The 24,162-nt window shown below is 38.7% G+C and overlaps 1 protein-coding gene and 1 pseudogene across 2 annotated transcripts in view; one reads left to right on the top strand and one right to left on the bottom strand.

Moving 5' to 3' along the window:
• Nucleotides 1-24,162, top strand: part of UBE2H (ubiquitin conjugating enzyme E2 H) — a 109,358-nt gene that overhangs the window by 5,697 nt on the left and 79,499 nt on the right. The window lies entirely within an intron of this gene.
• On the bottom strand, nt 11,674-12,173 carry LOC132242750 (large ribosomal subunit protein uL15-like; annotated as a pseudogene).

The following is a 24,162-nucleotide window of genomic DNA, read 5'->3' as shown; positions in this document are numbered from 1 at the left end:
AATGGTTCCAAGAATCATTTGATTTTTAGGCATATAATTCAGACCTATAAAATAGCTTTTCTTTTTTTAGAGAGAGTGGCAGGGAGGGAAGAGGAGAGGAGGGAAAGAGAGAGAAACATCTATGTGAGACACATGGATTGGTTGCCTCCCTTACTTGCCCTGACTGGGGCCACAGGGTGGGGGATTGAGCCTGCAACTGGGGTACGTGCCCCTGACTGTGAATCGAACCCTCGGCCCTTTGGTCTACCAGCCGACGCTCTAACCACTGAGCAACCTGGCCAGGGCACAATAGGTTTTCAACTGTAGACCCACAGTGTACATTTTCATGAAATACTTCCATGAAAAAAACTTAGTTGGGTTATACAAGTACTAAAATAATTGAGGAAAATGTCGGTTACAAAAAGGGAAAGAAAATAGTTATCTATAATTCTACCCTTGAGACCAGCGGTTCTCAACCTGTGGGTCGCGACCCCTTTGGGGGTCAAGCGATCCTTTCACAGGGGTTGCCTAAGACCATCGGAAAACACGTATATAATACTGTTTTTGTGATTAATCACTATGCTTTAATTATGTTCAATTTGTAACAATGAAAATACATCCTGCATATCAGATATTTACATTATGATTCATAACAGTAGCAAAATTACAGTTATGAAGTAGCAACAAAAATAATTTTATGGTTGGGGGTCACCACAACATGAGGAACTGTATTAAAGGGTCGCGGCATTAGGAAGGTTGAGAACCACTGCTTTAGACAGTGGTTTTCAATTATCTGGAGGTTTGTTAAAATAGGTTGCTGGTTCTCACCCCTGGAGTTGTCCCATTCACTGGTCTAGAGTGTGGCCTGATAACCTGCATTTCTTTTTTTCTCTTTTTAAATATATTTTTATTGATTTTAGAGAGGAAGGGAGAGGGAGAGAGAGATAGAAACATCAGTGATGAGAGAGAATCATTGATTGGCTGCTCCCCCAATGGAGATCGAGCTTGCAACCTGGGCATGTGCCCTTGACTGGAATTGAACCTGGGACCTTTCAGTTTGGAGGCCACGCTCTATCCACTGAGCAAAACCAGTTAAGGCAACTTGCATTTCTAACAAGTTCCCTGCTGCTATTGCTGCTGGTCTAGGGACCACAATGTAATAACCATTGTCTGTAAATGTTAACATTATGATGTGGTTTTTTTAAAATTTAAATTCTTTACTGTTTAAAGTATTACATAAGTCTCCTTTTCCTCCCATTGACCATTATGATGTCTTTTTCATCAACCTTTACACACACATGCACACACCACCAGGATATATTTTTCAACCTGTTGCTTATACTGTGCGTGCCGTTTTTTTGCTTAATATTTTTGCAATTATTTTTCACAGTTAAAAATATATGAGACATAATGAATAACTGATGTAATATGACATTCATTGGTGTACTTCTTTGCCATTTTCTGTGATAAATAAGATTGAAATTAACCTCATGCATAAGTCTTTTCCTGTATTTTTGGGTTATTTCTATTTTCTAAAAATGGGATTCTATATCCAAGAAGGTAAACATTTGAAGTAAAATATTTAATTAAAAATTTGGGGGCCCACATTCAATGGGTTTTCATTTTGTTCTGTTGTGTTTTTCTTGGTGTCATTTCAGCACTGAAGCAGCCAGCCTGATATAGTGATGAAAGATGAGTTCTGATCTCTTTGTTGAAACTTTCATGTTTTTTGTGATAATGGTGATCTTCAAATTAGGGATACTTTTGTACTTCTTCCTTTTTAGTTTTTATTTAATTGATTTTTAGAGAGAGAGAAACATTGATTTGTTGTTCTACTTATTGATAATGATATGTTCATTAGTTGGTTCTTGTATGTGCCCTGATTGGGGTTCAAACCTGTAACCTTGTATATCAGGATTATGCTCTAGCTATCTGCGATACCCGGTTGGGGTTCAAGGTTTCTTGGATTATAAAATCTTAGTTGAGGTAATATAAATAGAAAATTAGATACAGCATGTGCCTGGTTCGTGTTACCTTAAAAGCAATTGGAGTACTACTTATATTAGTGAAAGTAAATGTAGCTGTTTTTGTTTAAATTGTACCAGTATAACTTTGGTTATCTGGATAGTGCTTTCAATCAGTTGACTTTATATTACATAGACAATTTCTGAAAGATTAATTTTAAAAATTAAAAAATGCAGATAAACATTTCCAGTGTAGTGTCTGTCTGTAGAAGGTTGATTTGGTAGGAATCATGTCTATGAGAGACCACCAGGTGTGATATAGTTGCATATATTGTTTTATGGTCTTATAGAGAGTACTGCATCTTTGCTCTTTTGCTAGTTATTTGTCTAAATCTGTGAATAAATTAGTAAATCTCCTAATTTAGCAACAAAGTTTTGAAACTACATAACCCTTTTTATTTCACTCTATAGGAAAATAAACTGGATTTAAAAAAATATTATTATTAACAAATGGTAAATTATGTATAGCTTTTGGGTCCCACAACTGTCAGCTGGTACAGTCATCCCCCCCCTTATCAGCAGGGTATATGTTCTAAGACTCCCACTGGATGCCTACAACTGCAGATAGTACTGAGCCCTACATATACTATGTTTTTGCCTATACATACATACCCTTACCAGCTTCTCTTTGGCCTATCTGAATTGCCAGCATCACTACTCTTGTGCTCAGGGGCCATTCATTATTAGTAAAATAAGGGTTACTTGAACCCAAGCACTGCAGTACCTTAACAGTAGATCTGATAACCAAGATGGCTACTAAATGACTAATGGGTAGGTAGTGTGGACAGCGGGGATATGCTGGATGATTCACACCTGGGGTGGGGTGGAGCGTGACTTCGCGAGATTTTGTCATGCTACTCAGAAAGGCATGCTGTTTAAAATTTATGGATTGTTTATTTCTAGAATTTTCCATTTATTACTTTGACCATGAATAACTGAAACCACAGAAAGGGAAACTGCATAAGGAGGTGGGGGTGGGGGGAGGAACCACTGTACTTGGTTAGATCACTAATCTATACTAAGGCTCCTACAGTGAAAGCATGCCATGATGTAGGTCTTAGATATTTCAGATTTTTATTACAAATTATATTTACATTCAAATGGATGAGCATAGGAGGGAAATGCATTTTAAATGCTTGAGGCTTTTTCTGACAAAAGGAGTTTTAGCTATCTTAACTTGGTGGCTGATCTCAGTATTGCTGTAGAGTATATATAAGTATATTAAAATGTAGAATATAATATATGTTTGATAGCAGAATCATTGATCTTGGCAACACAATTTGACATTATTAGCAACTGTTAGTTTTACCAACTAATTCATTCAATTCGCCATAGCTACCAGCTTGATATAGAGGGGGGAAAAACCTGTCTTTTGCCTTTCTATTCATTTGTATTCTTAGGGATTAAAAACAAAAACTTCTTTTTTTTTTTTTTAAAGTCAGATTTGTTTTATGGGTGGAAGGAGGAGAGGAAGTAGGGCTTTTGAGTGTGTTCTTTAGTCTAATTATCTGGATTGCTGCCCATTTTTTCCTGGCAGTAAAGAATAGCAGTTCTTGAATGCTGTCTTTGATTATCAAATGACATATATTTAAGTATACCTGTATTGAGTCATTCATGCTTTTGTGAACACATTTGCTTTTATCTTTTTTTCTGTAGGCTCTTGGGTTAGAAGAGTTAGGTACCAGATTCTTTCTGTCTTTAATTAATGTGGCTTTTCCTTTGAGACTAAGCTAAGAATTGTATAACATGTAAACCGTAATACATCAGGAAGACTGTCGTTGGCTTGTAAAGACTATATTATCATTTCATACAGTATTTCAAATGTATATGTCTGTTTTCTATTAGTATTCCTAGCTTATATATATATATATTTTGTTAAATATATTTTATTGATTTTTTACAGAGAGGAAGGGAGCGGGATAGAGAGTTAGAAACATCGAGGAGAGAGAAACATTGATCCGCTGCCTCCTGCTCACTCCCTACTGGGGATGTGCCCGCACTCAAGGGACATGCCCTTGACCGGAATCGAACCTGGGACCCTTGAGTCCGCAGGCTGATGCTCTATCCACTGAGTCAAACCAGCCAGGGCCCTAGCTTATATTTTGACTAATTTCTAGAAATCACGCAAGACAGTTAAATTCATTGGCAGGAAAATACATAAATAAACCTTTAGGGAGAAGGTATTTCCAGATCCTTTACAGTATCTTACATGCCAGGTTATTAAAAGCAGTAGTGAAGCCAGGTCCTTTTTTTCTAGGAATTTGGAAATCAGAGAATACTTGGCTTATTTCACTTTGTGCAGCTAGGCAGTTATTTATCAAACTCATACTTATTTATGCTAAAAATGTATAGTAGTTTACAACTTTGCTACATACCTTCTGAATGTAAGACTAGGCTCTGCCTTAGATTTGCTTTAGTTTTTAGTGAAGTCAGGCACACTGGAACATGGCGCCTGAATTTTGTGTTCTTATATTTTAAAGGTATTGGTCTCTCTTTGTCTATGAAGAGTTCGTTTTTTCTAAGTTAATATTATACAGTCCTGTCAGTGTTCCTGAGATTCAGAAGCTACTAACTATTTCCTTTAAGTCCTCAAGGTAGGAAGCCTAGAGGTCTCTATCACCCAGTACCCTCCTGTGCTCTTCAGAAAAGGTAAAAGGGAATAGTAGTCCCCTGCCCTATGGGAGCTCATTCCCGGCAGAGTTTTGGCCCCTTTGCATCTTATAATTCAAAGAATGACTAACAGAATGTCTGCTTGTGCTTATTCTCTGTTTCTGGGGGGTGACGTAGTATAATTATATATATTCAAGCCTTTGAACTGGATTATCTTAATTGACAGAGATACGTCTTACCTTTTATTTGATTGATGGGAAATAGAATTTGAAATTATATTTTTTACAGAATAAAAAAATAGTGTATGACTTGGGTGCTTTTAAATTGGGGCTTGCCTTGGTTTATGTGACTCGGTTGAGCGTTGTCCTATGTACTACAAGGTCACTGGTTCAATCCCCGGTCAAGGCACATGCCCAGGCTGCCAGTTCAGTCCCCAGTGTGGGGCATGCAGGAGGCAGCCAATTGATGTTTTTCTCACATTGATGTTACTATCTCTTTCTCGCTCTTCCTTCCTTTCTCTAAAACAAAGCAAAAAAACCCCGCCCCTACCCCCCCCCCCAAATCCACATTTAATTGGGGTTTATTACTCTTTTTTTAAAATATTTTTATTGATTTCAGAGAGAAAGAGAGAGGGAAAGAGAGATAGAAACATCAGTGATAAGAGAGAATCACTGACCAGCTGCCTCCTGCATACCCCACACCAGGGATGGAGCCCTCAACCCCGGGCATGTGCCTTGACCAGGAATCAAACCGTGACCTCCTGGTTCAGAGGCTGACACAACTACTGAGCTACTCCGGCTGGGCTTATTACTCATTTGAATGAATTGGATAAAATGTAATGATTTTAGTCTGTTCTGGCTGTTTTAGTTCTTAAATGTCATTCTTAGAGTGTTTGGTCAACTCTGATGAAGTTCTGATGACATTTTATTATTTAAAGTGAAATTTTAGAATCTTACATAGATTTTAGCATGTTCTTCTATGTGGAGAAAACTTGCAATGCAAATAATAGTATTACAAAGCAATGGTTACTTTCTGAATATAAGGGCTCCTCTAGTTGAAATTAATAATTGTATTCTTTCTAGGCAATATCATTTGTGGCCTTCTGTAACAGTTTGTGAAATACTGATGCTTGGCTATAAATTCTGATAACTTTGTTTTTATTATTGATAGGAAAAAAAAGTCAAAGTTGAAATGTCTACTTTTTTATTAGTGAATTATAAAATCAGTTTCGCCACTTAGTGGTCACTTTCGTTATGTGAAAAATATAATTAAAACAGGATAGCCTAATGCCTCACTTAATCTTGTTTATGAATTTAAGAGTCATAAATAAAAACAAAATGACTTAGTAGGTTTTTATATAAACGTTCTGGTATCTCTGTACAACAATAGATTACATGGCATTGTGTTTTGTATTCTTTTTTAAGTCTTTTTTGTGTTGTTGTTGAGGATATTTGTGTTGAGGATATTTGTCCATTGATTTTTAGAGAGAATGGAAGGTAGGAGAGACAGAGAGAGAGAAACATTGATGTGAGAGAGACATATCTATTGGTTGCTTCTTCCCGTACATGCCAAATTGGTGAGGGCATGTTTTAGTATTCTTGAGGTGTCTGAGTTGTATGTGCTCTGTCAATTTAAAAAATGAAATAAGACCGTAAGAGTGCCTGATTTATAGAAGCTTTTATCAGGCTAGAATGGCAGCATGCTGTTCCTTTCAAAATTTTATATATTTAATTACCTAAATTACGTACTTTTTATTTTAATCCTCACCTAAGGATATTTTCCCATTGAGTTTTAGGGAGAGTGGAAGAGAGAGGGAAAGACAGACTGAAACATTGATGTGAGAGAAACACATCAGTTGGTTGCCTCCTGCACGAGCCCCAACCAGGGCCCGGGCTGGGAAGTAGCCTGCAACCAAGGTACGTGTCCTTGACCGGAATCGAACCTGGGGCTCCTTGGTCCTCAGGCCACCGCTCTACCTACTGCACCAAACCAACTAGGGCTATATTTTGTTTTTTAAAAGGTAAATTAGGGAATGGGAGTATAACTGAGTAAAATAATATTCCCAGAGCCAGGATAGGATCCCGTCAGAGTTTGAAACAGTTCTGTATTTAAGCATTTAAATATTTTCCCATTATGCTTTGTAATACTCTTCAGATATCTTAAATATATATTTTGCAGAAAATTTAGGTGCCAACATTTTTATTGATATTTAAGTTCTGAGTGCCTATAGTGGATCAGTTTTGCTTCATGTTTTAGTATCTTTAAACTTTTTATTTTAGATTTACAGAAAAGTTGTGAAGATAATATAGAAATTATCTCTATGTTACCATTTTTTAAAAATATATTTTTATTGATTTTTTACGAGAGGAAGGGAGAGGGTAGAGAGTTAGAAACATCGATGAGAGAGAGAGAAACATCGATCAGCTGCCTCTTGCACACCTCCCACTGGGGATGTGCCCGCAACCAAGTTACATGCCCTTGACTGGAATCGAACCTGGGACCCCTCAGTGCGCAGGCTGATGCTCTATCCACTAAGCCAAACCGGTTAGGGCCTATGTTACCATTTTATGTTGTCAAAACTAAGAAACCAGTGTTGGTACACTAAACTCCAGGCTTTATTTAGATTTCACCAGTTTTTCCATGAATGTTTTTTTCTGCTCCAGGATCCATTCCAGGATACCACATTACATATCATCGTCATGTCTCCTTAAGTCGAGTTCCTCACGCCTTCACTGTTTTACATCACCTTAATTGTTTTGCAGTACTGATCAGGTATTTTTTTGGAGTGCTCTTCAATTTCTGTTTATGTGGTATCCCCCTACCACCACCCCTCTCATGATTAGACGTCATCATAATAAGGTTTTAAAATTTGGCCAGATTCATTGTGGATGTTTGGAAAGAATACCACAGAGGGGAAGTGCCCCCTCATGACTGCACAGGTTACGGTAACCTTGATCCACGTGACTAAGGTGGTGCTTGCCAGGTTTCTCCACTGTAAAGTTACTGTTTTTTCCCTCTGTATTCTATTCTTTGGAAGCTAGTCACTAAGTGTGTAGTTAAGGTGACACTCAAGGGAGCTGGAAGAATTACACTCCATCTCTGGAGGGAGTAATTGTTAACTTTTGATAATTAATGTAGCAGTGCATTCATCTTAGTTGTTAGTGGCTTTTGTATAGAAGTTATATTTGATTTTGAATGAAGTGTAATTGGTACTGCCTCTTTGGAAATAAGATCAGATATAAATGTATGAGGATGTGGTCTAGAAGCACACAGATTTGGTGGATTTGTTTAGCTATTTGCATGGTAAATTTAACTTTCTACATTTGGCTGTTTTTAGATCTATAACATTTATATGTGAAGATAAACTTAGGATGAGTTGCAAACCTATTAAGAGCATTAAAACTAAAGGAAATCTATCATCTTAAAAAGTTTTAGATCAGAAAGATAACTTGGGGCTAAGGTAATATAAAATGCTATTACATTCAGTATATCTTTTTGTTACTAACTAGAGCAGGTTATCAAAAGTCATTTTTTTAAATATATTTTATTGATTTTTTTACAGAGAGGAAGGGAGAGAGATAGAGAGTCAGAAACATCGATGAGAGAGAAACATCGATCAGCTGCCTCCTGCACATCCCCCAGTGGGGATGTGCCCGCAACCCAGGTACATGCCCTTGACCGGAATCGAACCTGGGACCTTTCAGTCCGCAGGCCGACGCTCCATCCACTGAGCCAAACCGGTTTCGGCACAAAAGTCATTTTGTTACAATGCTGATGAGATACTGCAGGAACTAAACTCTTATTTATATTATTTAGTCTATAGTAAAATTGGTTTCTTTAGCCCGGCCAGTGTTGCTCAGTGACTGAGCGTCCGACCAATTCCCAGTCATGGCACATGCCTGGGTAGCAGGCTCGATCCCCAGTGTGGGGTGTGCAGGAGGCAGCGATCAGTGATTCTCTATCATCATTGATATTTCTATCTCTCTCTCCCTCTCCTTTCCTCTCTGAAATCAATAAAAAAATATTTTTTAAGGTATATACAAAGCTTTATTTTCTTGAGCAGAGTCTATTTAGAGCCAACGTTATAAAGCAGCAATAAGATATTAAAATTTTGCCTAACCCATTTGATGTAGGTTAAAAAGTTAAGCCAAAGTATTTATTTCTCAGGGGCTTCCTTGAAAATAGTGAGGAAAAAAGGTAGAAACTGAATGTTAGTGGGAAATATCTCATTCATTACAAATACTATAGTGGTAATAAATTATTTATTTTGAGATTGTAGAGGGCAGTTCAGAATTTATGTATCAACTCAAGGGGACACCTGGGTTTTTGTGTTGTATATAAGTCAGAAGTGTTTATAACCAGCTGTTGATGATTTGGTTACCTTGGTGGTACATTTTCAGACCTTTGCCCGTTGCCAGCATCTGGATGTCATGTAGATGCTAAGAGTCAATAGTGTGACACGTGGGGTCATCCTAGTGTCTTGATGACCCTGGGCAGGTGTTCAGCTGTTTTGCAAATTTATTTTTTATTGAGAGAGAAAGGAAGGGAAAGGGAGAGAGAAGCATTGATATGAACAAAACAGGGATCAGCTGCCTCCTGCACTCCCCCCATAGGCGATCAAGCCCACAACCTGGGCATGTTTGCTGACCATCAAACCAGCAATGCACAGGACAACGCCCAACTTAGCCACACCAGCCAGGGCTCAGCTGTTTTCTTTGTAACCTCTTTTCCGTTGCTTACTCTCTGAAGTTTACATGCCCAATAGCCCTTTTTTAAAATCAAGACTATTTTTTTAGAGAAGTTTTAGGTTCATATCAAAATGGAAGGAAGTATAGAAAGCAATTTCCCATATCCTTCTTGCCCCCCATTCATGAACAGCCTGCTCCATTATCAACATCCCTCACCAGAGTGATGCATTTGTTATAATTGATGAGCTTACATTAACACATCATTGTCATCCAAAGTAGTTTACATTAGGGTTCACTCTTGGTATTGTACATCTATGGGTTTGGACAAAGGTATAATGGCTTGTAACCACCGTTACGGTATCATAGAGTATTTTCACTGCCCTGAAATCCTCCGTGCTCCACCTAGTTCACACCACTCCCTGGCAGCTACTGATTTTTTTTACTGTCTCTGTAGTTTTGCCTTTTCCATATGTCATATAGTTGGAGTCATACAGTATATAAAGCCTTTTCAGATAGGCTTCTTTCACTTAGTAATGTGCATTTAAATTTCTTTCATGTCTTTTCATGGCTTGATAACTCATTTCTTTTTAGCACTGAGTAATATTCCATTGTTTGAATGTACCGGTTTGTTTGTCCATTCACCTTAGTGAGCCACTTTGACTAAATAGAGCTAATACTATTAATGGTTTCTAATTTTTTTCAGATTCACCTTTGTACTTTTTTCAAAAAATCTTTTAGTAGCAAGTAGCTAAATTCTATCCTGCTGGCCCATTCTATCCTCATTTCTACCTTTCTTTTTCTCTAATAACTTGTTCAGTAATGTGATACTTCTCATTCTAACATTTATTCTTGTAGCATCTTGCTTTGAGATGTTATGACCCATTTTTTTTGAGATAAAAACCCGGGCTACACAGGTTGGTTGAGTGTTGAGATCATAGAGTAAGTCATCCTAGTGGTGGGTTTGGAGCCAGCTAGGCTTTCTTATGCTTTTATCCCTTTTAACGTGCAAGTAACCCATATCTTATTTAATTTTTTAAATGTATTTTTATTGATTTCAGAGAGGAAGGGAGAGGGAGAGAGCTAGAAACATACATGATGAGAGAGAATCATCAACTGGCTGCCTCCTGCATGCCCCCTACTGGGGATTGAGCCCGAAACCCGGGCATGTGCCCTTGACCAGAATCAAACCCGAACCCTTCAGTCCACAAGCCCACACTCTGTCCACTGAGCCAAACCAGCCAGGGCAGTAATCCTTATTTTACTTAATGATGACCTCAAAATATAAGAGTAGTGATGTTGGTAATTCAGATATGCCAAAGAGAAGCTGTAAAGTGCTTCCTTTAAGTGAAAAGATAAGTATAGGAAAAAAGAGATAAGTATATATAGGGTTTGGTACTCTCTGAGGTCTTAGGCATCCACCAGAGGGTCTTGGAACATATTCTCCACAGATAAGGGGGCTACTCTATGTTGGAAGAGAAGTTGTCATGTTATAAAGTCTAAGATGTACTTCATTTGTCCTTAGCATAGTGTTGGCATAATACTATGATCTTTGATAAAATATTTGAATCAGATTGAATTGAATTGTACAATAAACCATGTAAATATACTCTTAGCCAAGAAAGAAAATTGGTGGGGTGTGAAGATGGCAAATGTTTTCATGTTAGTGAAGAATGTCAGATTTGTTCTATATGTTACAGCTTCTAAGACATTTTTTCTTGCATCTTAACATCCTTGAAATTGAGATATCTTCCAATTGGTGGTGAGTCACATTTTGATTGTCAGCTTTTTTCTTTCATGTTGTGTCATAAAACAGTGTTGTGTCATTGATATGATGAAATAATGTAGTGCCTCCTTTTGTGTGGAGACGAAGAAATACAATGGATATAGCAGTTTACTTCTTGGGCTATAGGATATGCTGTATTAAATGTTATTTTTATCAGACACGGAATTGACTCTGGACAGCTGATAGTGGGCACCCATTGTTAGAATATTTCATTAATAAAGCAGTTATCTTTTTTTTTTTTTTAAATATATTTTATTGATTTTTTTACAGAGAGGAAGGGAGAGATGTAGAGAGTTAGAAACATCGATGGGAGAGAAACATCGATCAGTCGCCTCCCGCACATCTCCCACTGGGGATGTGCCCGCAACCCAGGTACATGCCCCCGACCGGAATCGAACCTGGGACCCTTCAGTCCGCAGGCCGACGCTCTATCCACTGAGCCAAACCGGTTTTGGCAATAAAGCAGTTATCTTTATTTCAAGCTAGAAGACTAGACTTCAATGCCAGAATTCTGGCTTTTAAAATAAAATGTAAAACTTACAAATTTTGTTTTTTATATGCAAAGTCTTTTGCCTTTCCTTTTTTTTTTTTTTTTTTTTTACTTGTGGACATTTTAATGAACTTCCCTCCATGTAGCTTCAAGCTACCAGAACACAGGCCCCACCAACACCCTTAATATTCTCCTTGGCTCTTCTGCTGAAGAACTTGGCCTTCACAGTGACAGGCTGCTTTGGGAGCTTTCCCTTCCCCAGAACTTTGTAATAGCCTGATCACACCACATCAGTGATAGGAGCAGCTCCAGTCTTGCTCTTGGCAGCATTGGCCTGTGTCTACTCACTGACCAAGGTCCACAGCTTATCAAGGTTGACAGTTGGGCAGAAGCTCTGGTTCCTCTTTAAGTGGTAATGCCTCATACCAACTTTCCCAAAGTAACCTGAGTGATATTTGTCGAAGTTGATCCTGTGATGATGCAAGCCACCAGCATTACTCCGCCCCCCCCCCCCCCCCCCCGTGCTTCCTGTGCTTGCCGATGTGGCTGTGGCTCACGTGGCCCTGAAGTTTTCAGGTCTTCCTTAGTCTGGATGGCATGTCTGTGGCCGAGCTGCCTGCCTTTCTTTTTAATCATATTGTTGGTGGGAACATAATGGTAAGTATTGAGTTATTCCATTTCTGTGTAAAGCAGGCCTTGGGAGGTTTTACTGTGTAGCTCTTGGAAAAGGAGTGAAGAGTAGCAGAATAAATTTTTAAAAATTTTCTTTTAACTAAAAACATTAAATTTATTAATACTTTACTGAAACTTGAGGAGTTAAATCACAAGTTTACTTTTGGCTTCTGTTATTCTGAATCTAAGCACTGTTAATATTTATTCTACATGGTTTTATGAAGACCTAAAAGGCACAGCTGCTCATTTCTTAATCTTGAGAGCTTTTTCTGTTCTCTCGAATAAGTCTATTTAAAGATAAGTTATCAAATCCTATTATTAACACTGTGCTTCTGTTAATTTTATATAAAAACGATTAGGACTATAACACGGAGATACAATTGATCCTTGAATAACATGGATTTGGACTGCACAGATCCACTTAAATGTGGATTTTTTTTCAATAAATACATACAGTACTGTAAATGTAATTTCTCTCGTGATTTTAACATTTTCTTTTCTCTAGCTTTATTTTATAATACATATAACAAAAAAAGTATGTTAATTGCCCATTTACATTATCTCTAAGGCTTTCAGTCAACAGTAGGCTATTAGAAGTTAAGTTTTTAGGGAGGCAAAAGTTATACATGGCCCAGGTGGTGTTGCCCAGTGGTTGAGTGTGAACCTGTGAACAAGAGGTCACAGTTCAGTTCCCAGTCAGGGCACATGCCTGGGTTGCCGGCTCGATCCCCAGTGTGGGTTGTGCAGGAGGCAGCCAATCAATGATTCTCTCTCATCATTGATGTTTCTGTCTCTCTCTCCCTCTCCCTCCCTCTCTGAAATCAGTTTGTTTTTTTTAAAATATATTTTATTGATTTTTTTACAGAGAGGAAGGGAGAGAGAGAGAGAGTCAGAAACATCGATGAGAGAGAAACATCGATTAGCTGCCTCCTGCACATCTCCTACTGGGAATGTGCCCGCAACCCAGGTACATGCCCTTGACCGGAATCGAACCCGGGACCCTTCAGTCCGCAGGCCGACGCTCTATCCACTGAGCCAAACTGGTTTCGGCTGAAATCAGTTTTTTAAAAAATTAGCTGGTTTGGCTCAATGGATAGAGCGTCGGCTTGTGGACTAAAGAGTTCCTGGTTCGATTCTCAAGGGCACATACCTTGATTGCAGGCTTCTTCCCGGCCCAGGCCCTGGTCAGGGCATGTGCAGGAGGCAACCAATGGACGTGTTTCTCTCACATTGATGTTTCTCTCTGTCTTTCCCTCTCTTTTCCACTCTCCCTAAAAATCAATGGAAAAATATCCTCGGGTGAAGGATTAACAAATAAATAAATAAGTAAAGTTATACATGGGTTTTTGATTGTGCAGGGGGTCAGCACCCCTAAAGATACTACACAAATAAAGACTATAGGCACTTAAAAGCGTAAAAATAAGTTTAAAAAGAGGGTAGAACCTTGGAATAGGGTGGAGTTGAGTGTATCAAGCCTTGAGAAGGTTTCCTGGAGGAAGCTGAATGCCATAGAGGCGGGTACCTGTGAGGATGGGAGGTGTCTGGTGGCTTAGGTTGATTTAAAGATCAGAGGTTGTAACGTAGTCCCTGTTAAGAATGTAGTTTTATAGTGCAGTGTGTGTGACCAAGATTATGAGGGTTGATGTAATTTGAATAGGCTAGCTTTTTCCAATTTAGGATTTAATGGACACTCAGGGCTACATCTGATACTTAGTTGGAGGTATGATCTCTCATCATCTGTCAACCAAAGGAGGACTCTTAGTAAAGAACATACCCATAGAGGTTGTTAAAATCTGATTATGAGTTGGCAGGGTTTTAATGTTGTTGTTTTTTAAATATATTTTTATTGATTTCAGAGAGGAAGGGAGAGTGAGAAAGGTAGAAACATCAGTGATGAGAGAGAATCATTGCCTCCTGCACGCCCCGCACTGGAGATCAAGCATGCAACCTGGGCATGTGTTGTGATTGGGAATCAAACCATGACCTTCTGCTTTATAGGTCAGTGCTCAACAACTGAGCTACACTGGCTGGGCTTAATGGTTTTTATAGATGGAATGCATGATTTTGTGACACATTTTATGAGAAATGATTAAGATAGTACTTTGGAGTGCATAACTATTTTTTTCAGATATGTACTACATTTGAAAAGTAAAATAGAGTGGATTGACCATCGGTTTCAGTCACAGATTTAAATTGCATCTGCCTTTGTTTCCTCATCCAAAACATGAAGAAAATACCACATTATAGGATTGCTTGAAGAATCACGAAATAGTATATGTGAATACATTTAGTATGTAATTGCTTAGTGAATAACAGCAATTGCTTAGTGAATAACTAGTTGGCTGCTAGTAACAGATCTGAAATAATGTAGCTATAACATGGAGTTAGCAGGTAGGCACATAAGGGCAACGTTGATGTCATCAGGGACCTAGATTCCTTCTGTCTTTTTACCCAGACTTAATGTGTGGCTTAGTTTTTCAAGGGGCCACTCCTACCATAACATTAATGTTTCATGCAGGAGGAGGAAGAAAAGGGTGAGGAAGGCAAAGGTATAAGAACTAGCTAAGACTTTATCACCCTCTAGCTTTTTTTTTTAGTTGATGAGAGAGAGAGAAACAGAAACATCCATTTGTTGATCACACACTTATCTGTTGACTCTTGCATGTGCCCTGACCAGGAGTTGAATCCATAACCTTGGCACATCAGAATGACACTCCAGTCAACAGATCCACCTGGCCAGGACTTGTACCCCCTCTCCCCCAACTTTTAAAAAGCTTTTCTGGGTGATCTTCCTTACAAATTGCACTTTTATCCTGGGCAAGAGATGTCAGCTGACCTAGGTGCAAGAGAGGCTAAGAACCATTGCTTTTGAACTGCCTTTAATAAAATCGGAGTTTTATTAGTAAGGAAGAAGGGGAGAATAGATACTGGGTTGGTTCACCAGCAGTGTCTGCCACAGTGAATGTTAAGTTTTATTTTTTCTTTTATTTACGTATTTGGGAGCATCATTTAGGCCTGGCTTAGGCGACCCATGCCTTGAATGCCAGTCCATAAAATTACTCTTACCTTTATCCAGTGTCTTCTAGGTTCTGCTTTGCTAGAAGACGGGGCTTATATGATAAAATTACTTACTTTTGGGCATTAAGGGAAAAGAAGAAATATTAACTTGGTTCTTTTTATTTATAGTTTAGCTGGTATCTTCAAACTTTAGCTTGAGGACCTAATGTGGGAGTTTGGTAGAGGAGAGGCAGCGTCTAGTGTGAAAATTGCCTGGTAGACCATCCAGGGTTCTTGCCCTTGGCTCTGTTGCTCAGTGCCATGGGGCCCTGTGCCTTTCACTTCCTTTTTGGGTATCTGTTTCCTTACCTATGGAATAAGGTGTTGGCTGGATGATTCTAAGTCGTTGCAAGTTGAACATTCTGATTTTATTTGTAGACATTTTGTATATAACTCTGGTTGTTTTCATATATAAAATGTAAAAAACTTTCATAGCCATATGTATTGCCTTCTAGGGAATAGAGAATTGAAAGTAGTTTTTAACAAATTTAAAATCTTATTTTGAATATAATTATCTTTACAGATGGATATGGATAGTTAAAATAAGTTCTGCAGTTTATTACTTTCTTGGTATGAATATTGTATGAATATTTACTAGGGTATTTAGAAGTATGAAATAGAAAACCTTGACATCTTCCTTTCTGACTTTGAAATATGGTAATAAGATGTTGCTTCATATTTAGAAACCTGCATTAATAAAAGTTTGAGTAGGAAAAGCCCCTGTCTTATGCCAGTAGCACTTGTTGCCCTTTCCTTTCTAGAAATGCATCCCTAGAATTAACCCTTTGAGTGCCAACCAGTATCCTAGGAACTATGCTAAAATTGCCAAGGCATTTTTGCTGATTTTACAGCAGTTTAGGAAAAAAATTATGAATCGCAAGTAAATGAAGTTACATATTCAAACACTTAAAGAAACCTTTACTACATTGACATATTTAGCAATATCATCATCATTAATAAAAGCAGACTTAGAACTGGACGCCATTTCGAAGCTTTGATAGCGCTCCCGTCACTTTTGGTGATAGACAGGATGAGCGCGATCGCGCTCCCCGGCACTCAAGGGGTTAAGTATTGTGAAATTGTAATTATTAAAATGCTATCCAGTGTTAACTCATCACCTGCTGACCTGAGAATTCAAATGCTTTGTTTACCATGCTTGACCAACTCTATGACAGCGTCAGTTGTTGCCATAATTACAGATGCTGGAATTGAGGTGAGATGTCACTGTCCTTGTCTGGTAATGAGGAGCAGCCAACTTAAGCTGATTTTGTTCTTTGGGGCAAGTGTGTACCTGCTCATTATATGTTTTATAAGAAGGAATCTTATGGTTCCCTTATGTTTTGTTTCAATTTTGTTTTTCATATAGAGCAGCGGTTCTCAACCTGTGGGTCACGACCCCTTTGGGAGTCAAACGGCCCTTTCACAGGGGTCGCCAAAGACCATCGGAAAACACATATATAATTACATATTGTTTTTGTGATTAATCACTATGTTTTAATTATGTTCAATTTGTAACAATGAAAATACATCTTGCATATCAGATATTTACATTACGATTCATAACAGTAATAAAATTACAGTTATGAAGTAGCAACGAAAACAATTTTATGGTTGGGGGTCACCACAACATGTATTAAAGGGTCGCGGTATTAGGAAGGTTGAGAACCACTGATATAGAGTATTTCTTCCCCCCCCCCCCAATATGTTTTTATTGATTTTTTAGAGAGAGAGAAACATTGATGAGAGAGAAACATGGTTAGGCTGCGTCCTGTATGCCCCCTATTGGGAATTGAGTCTGCAACCCAGGCATGTGCCCTGACTGGGAATTGAACCGGCGACTTCTTGGGATATGCTCAACCAACTAAGCCACACTGACCAGGCAATATAGAGTACCTCTTGAAAGGCAGTATGGTTTAGTAGGTGGGGTAAGGCCCTTGTTCGAATTCTTTCAAACAGTTAACGTATAGTTGCATAAAAAGTGTCTAAGCTTGTTCAGTAGCAAGAAAGGGCTGTTTTAAATTATGATTAATATTGCAGAACCAATTCTAGGTTGGCAGTAATATTTGCTTAAAATATAGTGGTAGGCTTTTAACTTGGCCTTATTGTAGATCCTTTTTCTTTTATTTATTTTTATTTTTTAAAGGTTTTTATTGATTTTTACAGAGAGGAGAAAGGAGAGGGATAGAGAGATAGAAACATCCATGAGAGAGGAACATCATCAATCAATCAGCTGCCTCCTGCACGCCCCCCACTAGGGATCGAGCCTGCAACCCGGGCATGTGCCCTGACTGGGAATCGAACCAGCAACCTCTTGGTTCCTGGGTCGACGCTCAGCCTTTGAGCCACACTGGCTGGGCATAGATCCTTTTTGTTTTCAACATTTTTAGTTTTTTAAATTGATTTTAGAGAGAGAGGAAGGCGGGGAGAGAGAAACATCGATGTGAGAGAGAAACATTGATCAGTTGCTTCTTTCACGTGCCCTTACCTGGGATAGAACCCAAAATCTTCAGTATGTGCCCCGACCAGGATTAGAACTCACCACCTGCTGGTGTATGAGATGGATGCTCCAACTAACTGAGCCACACTGGCCAGGGGGCACTTTTTCTCTCAGCTGTCACATTTTTATGAGTAAAACTTCATCTTATTCTGGAAGTTAGTTGATATGGGTGATTCAGATAAAATTGCATAATATGGCAGTATTAAGTTTTTTGTTCAATAGAAATTGGAAAAAAATTTATTTCAGAGAGGAAGGGAGAGAGAGAGAGAGAGAGAGAAACCTATCAGTGATAAGAGAGGGTCATTGATCGGCTGCCTCCTGCATGACCCACACTGGGAATTGAGCCTGCATGGGACAATGCTCAACCAGCTAAGCCATACTGACCAGGGTGGTGCATATTTTCTTTCAAATTATTGTTTTGGGTTTCTTCGGGTGTATACCCAGAAGTGGAATTGCTGAGTCATAAGACAGTTCCATTTTTATTTTTTGAGGAACCTCCATACTGTTTTCTGTAGTGGCCGCACCAATGCCACATTCCCCCAAGAGTGCACGAGGGGTCCCTTTTCTCCATATCCTTGCCAACACTTGTTTATTGATGATAGCCATTCTGACAGGTGTGAGATATCTCATTGTGGTTTTCGCATTTCTCTGATGATTAGTGATATTGAGCATCTTTTCATCTGTCTATTGGGTATCTGAATGTTCTCTGGAGAAGTGTGTATTCAGGTCCTCTGCTACTTATTTGCTTATGTGTATATATATATATATATATATATATATATATAGAGAGAGAGAGAGAGAGAGAGAGAGAGAGAGAGAGAGAGAGAGAGCGCTTCCTTTGTCATATATTAATTGACCATATAGGTGTGCATTTATTTCTGGGCTCTTTATTCTATTTCACTGATCTCTGTTTTATGCCAGTACCAATCTGTTTCGATTACTATTGCCTTGTAGTATAGTTTGATATCAGGTAGTGTGATCCCTCCAACTTTGTTTCTTTCTCAAGATTGTTGTGACTATTCAGGGTCTTTTGTGATTCCATATACATTTTTGGATTATTCTAGTTTTGTGAAAAAACCACCATTACCATTTTGATAGGAATTGCATTGAGTCTATCTATGGATTGCTCTGGGTAGTATGGGCATTTTAATCATGTTAATTCTTCCAATTTATAACACTGTGTATGCTTTCATTAACTTGTACCTTCAGTTTCTTTCCTCAGTGTCTTATAATTTTCTGAGTACAGGTCTTTTACCTCCTTGGTTAAATTTATTCATAGTGTTGTTTGTTTGTTTGTTTTTTTGAGGCAATTATAAATGGGATTGTTTTCTTAGTTTCCCTTTCTGGTAATTCATTATTAGTGTGTAAAAATGCAATTGATTTTTGAATATTTATTTTGTATCCTGCTATTTTACTGAATTTCTTTTTTTTTTTTAAATATATTTTATTGAGTTTTTTACAGAGAGGAAGGGAGAGAGATAGTTAGAAACATCGATGAGAAAGAAACATCGATCAGCTGCCTCCTGCACATCTCCTACTGGGGATGTGCCTGCAACCCAGGTACATGCCCTTTGCCGGAATCGAACCCGGGACCCTTCAGTCCGCAGGCTGACGCTCTATCCACTGAGCCAAACCAGTTTCGGCTGAATTTCTTTATCAGTTCTGGTAGTTTTATGGTGGGATCTTTAGGATTCTCTATATACAGTATTATGTCATCTGCAAATGACTGTTTTACTACTTCCTTTCCAATTTGGTTGCCTTTTATTTCTTCTTGTCTGAATGCTGTGGCCATATTAAAATCTTTTAAAAATAGATGAATCCACTTTTCTGCCCTTAGAAAATGTGGAATGGTGAGTACAGATGGACCCTTAACCTGGAAGTCAAGGCTGGATTCCCAGTCAGGGCACAATCCCCAGTGGAGAGTGTGCAGGAGGTAGCCAGTTGATGTTTCTCTCTCATCGATGGTTTTATCTCTCTACCCCTCTCCCTTCCTCTCTCTAAAATCAATAAAAAATATGTTTTAAAAAAGGAACTAAGACCTGAAGTTAAAATGAAGCCCCATGTGAAATCTTATACAATTATTTTTTTACTTTCTTATATATGTGCATATCCATAAGTAATAGGTAGCATTGTTAATGCATTTGTAAATAAATGATGTCATACATTTTAGTTCAGTATTACCTTTGGGATTCATCGATGTTGATAGAAGTAGCTCAACTTTGCTTTTAATTCATTTATAATGTTACATGCATGTACTTTATTTTACATATCTATTTTGTTATTGTACATTTTGGTTATTTCCAGTTTTTCAGCATTATATATATTGCTGTAATGAACATTTATGAATGTCTTTTTGAGCACAGATGGGTGGGCAGGTTTTTTTATTTAGTAGATACAATAAGAATTGTACTTTATGTTCATATCCAGCATATATGTTTTATATATGCATACTAGACACTGTACTTTTACAAAAATGATATTTACCCATATGTTTGTGAAATGTACCCATGAGATATGTATATGTATATGTATATCCCCTCATTTTAAAAAAATATGCTAATCAGGCACCACATTTGGCAAATAGTGGTTAATGTCTGTAACCTGAAGCAGAATTGCTGGTCTTAGTGGTAGTGACAGTCATTAGCTTTGCTAGAGAAGAAAATCTTACTCTTCAAAGTGGTGGTAGTAAACTTTACATTTCCATTAACAGCATTTGAGACTTACTGTGTGTGTTTTTTTCTATCAAAACCAACACTTGTCTAGCTTTCTAATATTTGCCAATATAATGGATGTGAAATGGTATCCCAGTGTTTTCTAAGTCTTTTTTTCTGATCAAATATTCTGAGTGCCATTTCTCTGTCAGACGCTTTGCAAAGCAGTAAAGATGCTACCAAGAGAACTGAGACATGACTTCTCCTGTCCTAGGAGAGGGAGGTTTCGTCAACCTGTAAGTGTCAGAAACAGAGCAATGTGCAGTCCACTTGGAAACACGGCTGTTGTGAGAGATGAAGCTTGACCTTGGTTTTGAAACATGAGGAGGTGTTTTCAGACAGAGTTGAAGGACATTCTAGCCCAGGGGTGGGCAAACTTTTTGACTCGAGGGCCACGGTGGGTTCTTAAACTGGACCGGAGGGCCGGAACAAAAGCATGGATGGAGTGTTTGTGTGAACTAATATAAATTCAAAGTAAACATCATTACATAAAAGGGTACGGTCTTTTTTTTTTTTTAGTTTTATTCATTTCAAACGGGCCGGATCCGGCCCGGGCCGTAGTTTGCCCACGGCTGTTCTAGGTAGAGAGAAGGGTACTGGGCAAAGGCATGGAGCTGTAAAACCACATCATTCAGAGAACTTACTGAGTGTTAATGACTGTGCGTGGAGTCCTAGGATTGGGAGGCCTAGGAAGAGGCAGAGGGGAATCTGCAGATGGGTGGGCAGACTGAAGGAGTTTTGGACTGCAGGCACTGATAGTAATTGGTGAAGATTTTAAGCAGAGTATTAACAGGAATTTTTTTTTTAAGTCTAGAAATGAATTTTGGTATTTTATCTTTATTTTTTAAATATATTTTATTGATTTTTTTACAGAGAGGAAGAGAGAGAGATAGTGAGTCAGAAACATCGATGAGAGAGAGAGACATCGATCAGCTGCCTCCTGCACACTCCCCACCGGGGATGTGCCCGCAACCAAGGTACATGCCCTTGACCGCAATCAAACCTGGGACCTTTTAGTCCACAGGCCGACGCTCTATTCACTGAGCCAAACCAGTTTCGGTGAATTTTGGTATTTTAAAGATTCTGGTCAATGAAGGTTTTTTCGGTTTCACTTGTTAGCTTGCCTCTTATTTCTGTGCTTTGGAAACAGGCTGATAATAGAAATTTGTTCCTTTGAACTGAAGTTGGTCATTGATTTCTAAAATAAAGATCATTGTAGCCAAGCATATGATATATTTGCTCTTTTCTATGCTGCTTGGTTTGAAGTATGACAACAGGTAGTCTTCAGGGTATTTTCTTTCTATTGTCAAATAAGAATGGGTGTAGGTTTGTACAGGGTTGGTAATTTTAAGAGCTTGTATTTTAGGACAGTGTCTTTCATCAGGATATTTTCAATCTTTCTCTCATTATTGCTGTATCATAACAAGTATGAATATAGTCTAAAGAACTTCCTTTAGAAAGCTTGAGTGACTCTTATTAAATCAACTGTGTGTGTGTGTGTGTGTGTGTGTGTGTGTGTGTGTGTGTGTGTGTGAAGATGAGGATAGAAGAGATAGATCTCTTTGGGATCCTTGCCACTTTTGGCATTCCATAGCTGTGAGTCCTGTTTAATAGGAGCACTTGTCTGGCTTTACAGCATGAATGTTGAGGCCTGCCAGCCTTTTAAATAGCAGATTTAGAGACCAAGTTGGAGAGAGTTGTACTATTTTGAAATTCTCAGGGCCTTAAAAGAAAGAAATGTTAAACATATAGCACAGAACAGCAAACACTTGTTGGTGTGTGCATGCTTGGTATTTGCTCTTGGTAACCTCACACTTGTGTTAGTTTTTTTTTTTTTTTTTTTTTTTAAATATATTTTATTGATTTTTTACAGAGAGGAAGGGAGAGAGATAGAGAGTTAGAAACATTGATGAGAGAGAAACAACAATCAGCTGCCTCCTGCACATCTCCCACTGGGGATGTGCCCGCAACCCAGGTACATGCCCTTGACCGGAATCGAACCTGGGACCTTTCAGTCCGCAAGCCGACGCTCTATCCACTGAGCCAAACCGGTTTCGGCTTGTGTTAGTTTTATGGAGAGTATTCAAACATATGTTCTTTGATATGCAGGGCAACAGTGAGTACTGAACAGATGTTATTTTCCCCCCAAAGATATTATTACTGATTTAGAGGGAGAGAGAAGGGAGAGGGAGAGAGAGAGAGAGGGAGAGAAACATGGATGTGAGAGCAAAACATTGATCAGTTGCCTCCTGAATGTCCCCTTCTGGGGATCGAGCCCATAACTGAGCATATGCCCTGGAATGGAGCCAGCAGCCTTTCGGTGCATGGCTAAGTGAGCCACACTGGCCAGGGCTGCACAGATGTTATTTTTAATTTAGGAAACTCAGAGGCAAGTAGATTTTTAAAAATTAATATGTTTTACTTTTTAGAGAGAGAGGAAGGGTGAGAGACAGAAACATCGATGATGAGAGAGAAATATCATTCAGGAGAGAAACATAGATCCGGTTGCACCACAACAGGGATCAAATCCACAACCTGTGTATGTGCACTGACTGGGAATCAAATCAACGGCCTTTTGGTGCATGGATGATGCTCAACCAATTAAGCCACACTAGCCAGGACTGCAAATAGATTTTTTAAAAGAACTTTTCTAAATCTTGCAGTTCAAAGTTTTAGTTGTCTTTTTTAGCTACTTGATACTTTAAAATACATACTTCTTCCCTCCATAGTCTCTCTAAAATAAAAGCTTTTTATTAGTTTAGTACTTAGTCCAGGGAGAGTGCTTACTGAGAGAACCATATCTGGGATTAAAAGATCTATACAGCCCTAGCTGGTTTGGCTCAGTGGATAGAGCATTGGCCTGCGGACTGAGGGTTTCTGGGGTTTGATTCCAGTCAAGGGCACGTACCTGGGTTGTGGGCTTGATCCCCAATAGGGGGCGTGCAGGAGGCAGCCAATCAATGATTCTCTCTCTCATCATTGATGTTTCTATCTCTCCTCTCCCTTCCTCTCTGAAATCAATAAAAATTTAAAAAAAAAAAAAAAGATCTAGACAGAAACTTGGCAGTGGGAATCAGTGGTTGAGCATTGACCTATGAAACTGGGAGGTCGAAGTTCCATTCCTGGTCAGGGCACATCCCTGAGTTTTGGGCTTGATCCCTAGTAGGGGGTGTGCAGGAGGCAGCCCATCAGTGATTCTCATCATCGAGGTTTCTTTCTCTCTGTTCCTCTCTCTGAAATCAATAAAAATATATTTAAAAGATCTAGACAGAAGTTTGTGTCACCCAACATTCCTACCTTGCCCTTTCCTTTCAGAAATCCCCGGTGTTGATTCTCTCAGCCTTGTCGTCTATGAGCCACCCAGCTTCCAATATATACACACAAATACAAATACACATACAATTTAACAGCTTAACATGTTAACACTTTGGCAGCAGAAAGTGGGCTGACTCAGTTGGATACAAGGTGACTGTTCTAAAATAAATAAAATGAAACAGCACAATCTTGAATTTATGGGCAACATCTGAGACTGAAGAAATGAGAGTTCTGCAGGTGGTTTGGCCATTAGCTGTGAGCATGCTAGAAGTGGACAGGATGTTTTCTCTGTAGTGTATAACCTTTAAGTCTTGCATCTATTCCCATTTCCCCAGG

This window comes from Myotis daubentonii, chromosome 10, assembly GCF_963259705.1.
Source record: "Myotis daubentonii chromosome 10, mMyoDau2.1, whole genome shotgun sequence".
Taxonomy (NCBI): Eukaryota; Metazoa; Chordata; class Mammalia; order Chiroptera; family Vespertilionidae; genus Myotis; species Myotis daubentonii.
Note: the sequence above shows the minus strand (reverse complement) of the source record. Positions and strands in the feature narration are given on the sequence as shown.